The sequence below is a fragment of the Cryptomeria japonica genome, chromosome 1 (assembly GCF_030272615.1).
Source record: "Cryptomeria japonica chromosome 1, Sugi_1.0, whole genome shotgun sequence".
Taxonomy (NCBI): Eukaryota; Viridiplantae; Streptophyta; class Pinopsida; order Cupressales; family Cupressaceae; genus Cryptomeria; species Cryptomeria japonica.
This window is the reverse complement of record NC_081405.1, coordinates 549,310,234-549,318,825: the sequence shown is the minus strand read 5'-3', so window position 1 is coordinate 549,318,825 and position 8,592 is coordinate 549,310,234.

Genomic DNA, 8,592 nt, shown 5'->3' with positions numbered 1-8,592 from the left:
ACAATCATCTATTAGTTTTGAAATTTGGCTGGCAAAGTGTAATTGTTCTTGCACTACCTTTTATTAGTAATGATTTATCCTAGGTGAGTGGGATGTGGTTGGCAAGTCTAAATATGGAGATTGGATTGGATGGTTTTAGATGCCTTTACTCTTTAAAAGTAAAATATATATGATGAAAGGCATAGAGGGAAGATTGGTTCATTGTAGTGTGGGAAGGTGAAAGCATACGGTGACAAGATGATCGTTAGCTTCAATAATCAATTGGAAATTACAATGTTGGGCGGCAAGCCAACCTCTTTCGTTTATCTAGTGGGTGATAGAGATTTCAACAACAGTATGGCGATATGACTAACCAATTACAAAATCCAAGAAACTGAAATAAGCAACAACACTAGACCACTTGTTCAGTGGGAGGACTGAAAATGAAAATTACAATCTACTCAATTGCTTATTCAACGAGAGGACAATATTACAATAAGATAAGATAGGTGGCAAAGCCAACCTCTTCCACTTATTTAGTGGGTCAAGTGTTACAATCCAAAAATAAATTGGATGTTAGTACTACTAATCAACTTTACAATATATAGCATGAGATTTTAGAATAAGAACATCACTGTCCATCGCTGCAAATGATAAGATATGCACTCCAAAACCACCAAAGACTAACCACTCCAAAAAACACTTCTCATTGTCAATCTTCAGAATCTGATATGCAAACAAGTTGAAAATACGCAGACCATCAACTGCAAAACTCACAAAAACGTTCGCAACTTTGGCCATGCTCAACGGAATGACTCCAAATCAGATGCAAATGAAAGCTAGGAGATAGGCGATTAAGCTAGAAATGACTAAACACAACAAACAGACCCAAAACTGTTTTGCACACATCCCAAGATAGCTTCAACATGGCACGACTAGGGCAGAAATTTGATTTGCATTATAAAATTAATGACTCCAAGATAATCACTAAAAACTTACAGGAATGATCGCCTAGAGCATAGAAAAATAATGAGCCAATACCTAGAACCGGTAGATGACCATGTAGAGACTTATGAGCAAAACACACCTACAACACACTGAAAACCAACAACTTGGAACTCACACCCAACACTCCAAAATCAGAAAACCTCGAACACAAACTTCACAATGAATTCCATCTATTCTCCTAAGTGAAGAACACTTCCATAGTCTCAACTAGTTGCTATCTTTCAAGTGAGAAGCTAAGCATTCAATCTAGGAGGTAAGCATTCCTTGAAGCATTCAAATGACATTTTGGCAGCACTTCGTTATAATATTCATGGATAGTCTCAAATGAAGGCCAAGGCACTTAATTATAACTTCTTCTACAAATCGAACTTCCTTTCCCTCCAATATGGGATTAAACAACATTCAAATTTCTTTTAATTTGTGTTTCATTTCACTTCATTTCATTCCCTCATCAAATCACTCAAGGAATAATAATATTATTTTATTTGGCAACAAATACATTATTCCCTCAAGTGGACGCCAACTTTAGCCAATGCTAAAATAATACTAAGTATAAACCTTTTTAATGAGAATTTTCTCCAAAGGCATCCAACCATAAGGTATAAAATTTAATTACATTTTGGCACCCCATTATGAAGGTAAAATATTTCGCCAAATAGATAGGATAAACATAATATTTCTCCTCTCCAAGTCGTCCAAGTCTAAATAGAATAAATATAAGGCTTAACCATTAAAATATACCTTCTTCAATTACTGACAACTGACAATGTTGAGCTGAGGCCAAAGTACTAAACTGCATTGTGAAAAATAGCCCTTTGAGATGGAACACAGGAACTTGCCAAAAATAGTACTGCCAAAAATAGTACTCCCAAAAATAGTACTACTATAAACAACATATTGCTAAAAACAGTAAGTGTTTCCAAAGTGATGTTAACCACATTCTGAGCGGCCATCGCAACTTACTAAAAATAGTAAGCCCGAAAAAATCTTCAGATTGATTTGCATGTTATACCATCGTGAAGCTCTCAGAAAACCCAGAAAAACCCAGACAAATAAGCTGCCTTCACCTCCATTTACTAAAAATAGCAAGTCTACCAAACTCCATTGCTTGCTATGCATGTACCATCATTGCAAAGCTTTCTGAAAACCCAGAAGGAATCTAGAACAAAAAATGACAAACTTCAACATTCAAGCCACCAAAAATGCCAAAACATCCTCCCAGAGGTAGGAAACTTGATGCAACCATGACCCAAAGGATCTTCAAAGAGAACAGTCTAGATCATGTAGCAAGAGTAACACAATAGAAGCAACAACACAAAACATAGAAAATGGAAAATCAGATATCTGCATCATCATATATTCATCATAGGACATCCGGTAATATCTGGGTTACACACAGGCTAACATGTCTGTTTCAGACTACATCCCAGAATACAATTCATCCGGATCTCCAAGAAGTGTCTGAATTACAATTTATGAATCTAGATCATGGTACTTGGCTATATCTCAAAGGATCACATGCAACAATATATATATCATTCGGAACACATCCGGGTCGGCCACAAAAAATTACATTTATCGAGGAAGGAAAATGAAATGTGTAAAATAGGTCAACCCCAAAACGTGAACATCTCATTCGCCAAGAACAAACATGAAGTGTGGACCACAATGGAGGGTCGAATAAGGGACTAAGAACATCGTGTGTGGTGCCAAATTGTTCTGCAATCCAAGGAATCGCTACGCACGAGAAGAAATCTCCAACATAGACGGTAAGCTCAAAATTGCTCCGGAACCAAGAAACAGACACTTCGGAAGGAATAACTTGCCGGAAATGAATCCAAATGAATTGGAAATCTGGAATGATGAACAAGAACAAGCCCAGAAGCCGAAAATTTGATCTGCAATGAAAAAGAAACAACTATCGGAAAATGCTGAAAGTAACACAGAAACTGCAACAAAGCTAAAAACAAATATTTTTGGTTGATGCAAGATTGCTCATAGACTGAGGATGCTCCTGTATCAAAACCCTAATTTCTGCTTCTGATTAGCCTATGGGTCTTCGGAATAGGGTAACGGTCAACTAAGCTAGGATTACTGCTGAGAAGGAGACATTACAGTCTGCCCTCCCCAAGATTGCTTGTCCTCAAGCAATTGCAAGCCTGGATGTTGCAAAGTCTCCTCACTCTCTCAAGTAGCATCCTCCATAGGTAAATTCTTCCACTTCACCAAATACTCCTTGATTGTCCTTCTCGTCAAAGAGCGCACTCTTAAATCGATGATCTCCTCTGGAACCAACACCAACTGCCCTTCCTCATCCAAAGGAGGCAAATCAGAAGAGAAAACTACATTATGTCCAAGTGCCTTTTGCTGCTCTGAAACATATTTTGTGAAATAGCCCTCCAACCATTTATTCACCATCTTCATTTGCCCAACTAAGCAACAAACATCAACAACCATACTAAAAATTTTGAGACAACTGGAATCAATGCCATGTAACATATCATGCCAAGGCAACTCTATAAAATCCACAACAACAAACTCATTGACAATCACGATCTTGGGTAAAAGAAAGAATAATCCACTCTACCATAAAACATAAACCCAAGCATCACTTCTCATGATGTCCTCAAAATGAAGAAGATCAATCATTGTGACAACTCTAAAATCTACCAACCAAGGAATGCCTCTACTGTCACCAATCAAAATCATATCACCAACCCTTAATCTTCATGTATCAAGGGAAGAAACTAGAATACCCCAACAAGCCAAACTCAGTGTAGTCAACCAACCATCATTGAGAAGTATGCATACTATCATTATGAAGTGACTGCAGTGACCAAACTTTCCCATGTGGAAGTGGAGAATAACAGAACCATACCTAGAGGAACCTAGAGGATCTCCTGCAACTAGTTGCATAATCGTCTGCAAGTGCTCAAAATCAAACTTCCCAAAGTCAAAGGTCACCATAAACAGTGTGGAACAACTCGGATAGTTATAAACAATATGAAATCTCACTAAATGCATAGGAGACATGAGTGTGGGAGTAGTTGAAAAGACAACTCCTCTAATCAATTCATCTTTACCATCAATCCTCAACCATGAACAACTCATCTGCTGCCCTGAAGGAACCATCCAACACATCTGCTTATCAGAATCTGACTTGATCAGATTGTGGACAGTAGTGCTAACGCTCATTGTCACAACTTTAAGGCTCTTTGAAATATGAGCCATAACATAAAGAAGTTCATTGTCCTGGACCCACTTTGGAGGTAAACTGTTAAAGTTTACAACACAAACCTTCATAAAGAGAACTCCTTGAGTTTGGAAGGTCTGAAATAAACAATAACTACTGCTGTAAATGATTGAAATCAATGAAGTGCAATCTGATTGAAGTGCTCTACATAGAGGACAATAGTAGTACCAATGAAATTTCCAAGTATAATCATGAAGTTGAGTATTCCAATGCTAAAAAATAAATCAAAAGTGGCTGGAAAACACCTCCAAGCAATCTCTAATTGATAACCATTACTTACATGACCAAAGAAATTGCACCAACTCCCCTGAATGAGAGAAAACCTTAAGGTGAAGTGACTAATCTGCAACCAGTCAGCAAGCCCAATTTTGAAAATCCGATCCATTCTTTCCCAAAAAAGATGCCCAAGAGTATGCATTTGATCAATGTTCCAACCCTTACTTAAGATCTCTTTCCAATCCACCTGTAGGTGGAACAATGGAAACACATAGTGACTGGTAAAGAAAGGAATATCACCTTTAAGTCTGAAATCTTGATCCTTATCACTCCAAAGGTCACTCCTATTACTCCTTGTAATCTATATCAATTCTTGTTGAAAATCCCAAGCGAGGATATCCAACCAAGAATAATCTCTTGCATACCTAGAAAGGTGCACACTAGAACTCTAAATGCCATCCAAATCAATGTGCACATTAATGAAATATGTGACTTCTTGTGTAACCTCATATAAGTCATCCATGAAAGCATTAAGGACTAAGGTACAAGGAGTAATTGTTGACTTCAAAACCAATCCCAAAGAAGGACTAGTATATGCTAAAACATTACTTAATCCGAGGGACGAATTGTCAAGTATATAGATTTCAGATTTATATCCTTTCTCCAAAGCTACATAAGAAACAAGCTGGAAACTACCTTTCCTTATTGTTGTTTTGAAAATTCCAAAAAGCTTAAGAACAATGTTTGGAAACCCTTCAAAATATAAAGTGTAGAAGTCTCTATGAATCAATTCATTCCATGAAGAAGCAACATCTCCAACTACATATGAAAGGCATGCAAGACTACTCAACAATTTTGATTTGGTATGAAGTGACCCACTTGTTGGCCAATTCCAAAACTCAAGACCACACTTACAATTCATCATGTATGATGCCTCCTACTTCCATATCACTCCAAATGCATCCTCCATCTATCTCTTCATTTGCATATGTCATATTTGTTGGCTATTGTTGCTGCTAGGATATGTTGTTATCATTGATGTCAACATATTCCTGTGTTGTTGTGAGTTGTTTGGTGTTCTGATGACTGCATTGAGCTGATATAGATGGTTTATTTGTTTGAAATGTTGGAATACTTCATTCCCTATTGGTTTCAGTGATCCGAAAGATTGCTTGATCATATTATTTGATCCGGTTTGTAGTTCAATCTTTTTGTGCAGTGGTTGGCAGAGTTTGGTGTTTGATCCGACGAGCTTTGGTATGATCATATCTTTGGTTGCGGATTTGGGAGAGTGTTTTGGATGTTCATGTGTATCTTTAGTTCAGATGGTTCATGATTTGGTGCTCCCCAAGTTATCTTTCTAGTCCGAATTGTTGTTGTTGAGTGTTCCTATGAGTTAGCGTGTTGATCAATGAAGATTTGAGTTAGTCCGATTTGTTGCTGTTAAGTGGTGTTGGTGTAGCTATTGCAGATGGTTTTAATGTGCTTGTTGGTGTTTCTTGATCGTGTTCTATTTGTTTTGGTGGTCCGCATTGATTCTTGTGCACGTTCTTGGTGATTTTGCTGATCTGGTGATATTCTTCGTGTTATGCGATATTCTTGGTGGTGTAGTGTGTTGCGGTTGACCTTGGTGAGATTTCCAATGGTGATGTGTGTTTGGAGATTTGATTTAGGTCCATGCTATGCCATGCATATCATTGTATTGGTTCGATGGTTCATTTATGTATTGTGATGTAATTTTGTAATTAAGAGTTGATGGTTTGGCCAACCATGTAGTCAAGGTTGATGAATTGTATAAATAGGTGTTATAGTCATGTAATTTGGGTATCTTTGTTGTGTCTGCATTATCAGAGAGTGGTAGATGTGGTGCTTAAGCAAATTTATCATTCGGTGTGGTGTATTGAACAAAGATTGTTGTAGGGCAGACAAATGTGCTTAACCGGAACTGTCATCAGGCATAAGAAGATGCTATATTTGTAGTTCATGTAATCCGAATTGTAGTTCAAATCTTATTGTTAAGTAGTGAGATTTCCTTGAGGGTTGTAGCTTTCTAGGTATCTTATTTTGAGCAGTGAGCTCTAGGCAGTGTGCCTCAATGCATGTGCATTCTCATTGTAATATTTACATATACTATTGCAGAGTATAATCTTATTGCGGGTAGGTTCCCACCATTGTTTTTCCCTTAACCAGGTTTTCCATGTCAAAATCTTGGTGTCATGTGTGTTGGTGCTATTGTGTTTATCTTTATTCTTGCTGCAGTTGTTTAGATATGAGATTGTGCTTAAATTGTTTAAGCCGGTGAAAACTGATTCATGCCCCCTCTTAGTTTTCCTTCTTGGTACAATTGGTATTAGAGCTAGATCCTCCGTAAGAAGCTTGATCACTTGAGGAGATCCGAGATGGCATCTTATGTGTTCAAGGAGTGTCCTAGATTTGATGGAAGCAATTATACTGTTTGGAAGGACTGGATGGAAGTTCACTTGAAATGTCTTGGAGATGAGTATTGGAAGATTAGAAAGAATATTTATAATGTCCCTCAGAATGGACCGGTTACTACTGTTGAGATCAAGGATGTTCAAGATAATATAAGAGCAAATGAAGCTTTGTTGAGTGCCTTGATTGATTCGGAGATGACAAATGTGATGGGTTTGCAAATTGCACATGAGATTTGGAAGAAACTAGAGACCTTGTATGAAGGAGATGTGCAAGTTAAGGTTGCTAATTTGCAGAGTCCGAAGGGAAAGTATGAAGCCTTGAAGATGGGAGAAGATGAAAATATGTCAACCTTCATGGCTAAGGTGAATGATCTTGTCATGAATATCAGATGTGGCAGTGGAACCCTTGAAGAAGATGAGATTGTTCCTAAGGTGTTGAGATCATTGCCTCCTGCTTATAAACATAACGTAGCTGCTATTGATGAGATCCAGAGTGTGATTACAGTGACTAGAGACAGTGACTAGAGACATGTTGGTTGGGAAGCTTACCGCATTTGAGTTGAGCGAATTTGGAGAATCACATGGGAAATTAGAGACTGCATTCAGAGCCTTTTTATCTGGGAAGCAAAAGTATAATCCGGGAGAAATTCCTTGTTAGGTATCCAGATTTGAAAGAGAAAAGAGAGAAATGGAAGAGCAAGAAAGAGAACTGGATGAGTTTGAAGCCCTTATTGCTCGGAGATTGCCTAAAGGAGCCGGTAAGTATGATGGAAAGTTACCTTTGAAACGTTTCTCTTGCAATAAGATATGGCATTTTGCTTCTAGGTGCCCTGAGAGGATGTCTAGATATGATAAGCATGAAACATTTGAAAGACATGATATATATGATAAGAATGATAGATATGAGAAGCATGATAAGTATGATAAGCCCTATAAGCCCTACCAGAAGTACAAAAATAAGAAGAGATGCTACTATGTTGCTGATGAAGGTGTAATAGATGAGGAATCAGAGAATGGGAATTCAAAAGATGAATTTATATTCATTGCTATCAAGGAAGATGATCCAGTATCAGTGAATCTTACAAGCTGCATTGTTGAAGAGAAAGCTTTAGCTGCTAAAATTGAAGAGAAAGATGAATGGGTGATTGACAGTGGTTGTTCACATCATATGACAGGTGATAAAAGTAAATTTGTGAATATGGAAACGTACAATGGTGGTATAGTGAGATTTGGTGATGACAAAGCTTGTGTGATTTGTGGTAGAGGTTCTATATCTTTCAATGGTAAGCATAACACTGATGATGTCTTGTATGTTGAAGGATTGAAGCATAATCTTTTGAGTGGTGGACAGATGGCTGACAAGGGATATGATTTGCAATTCAAGAATGGTAAATGTAAGATCCTAAATGCCTCTGGTATAGAGATTGCATCAGGTACTAAAACTAAAGGTAATATCTTCCACTTGAATGTTGGTGAGAAAAGTTGTTTGATTGCTTAGATTGGTAAAAGTTGGTTGTGGCATAGGAGGATGTGTCATGATAATTTTGACTACATGGTAAGGATATGTTCTACTCAAGCTGCTAGAGATATGCCTAAGATTCTGAAGCCTGCTAATCCAGTATGTAAGGAATGTTAGATGGGAAAACAAACAAAAATTTCATTCAAGAGTAAGCTGTATTCATCAAATGGATTGCTAGATCT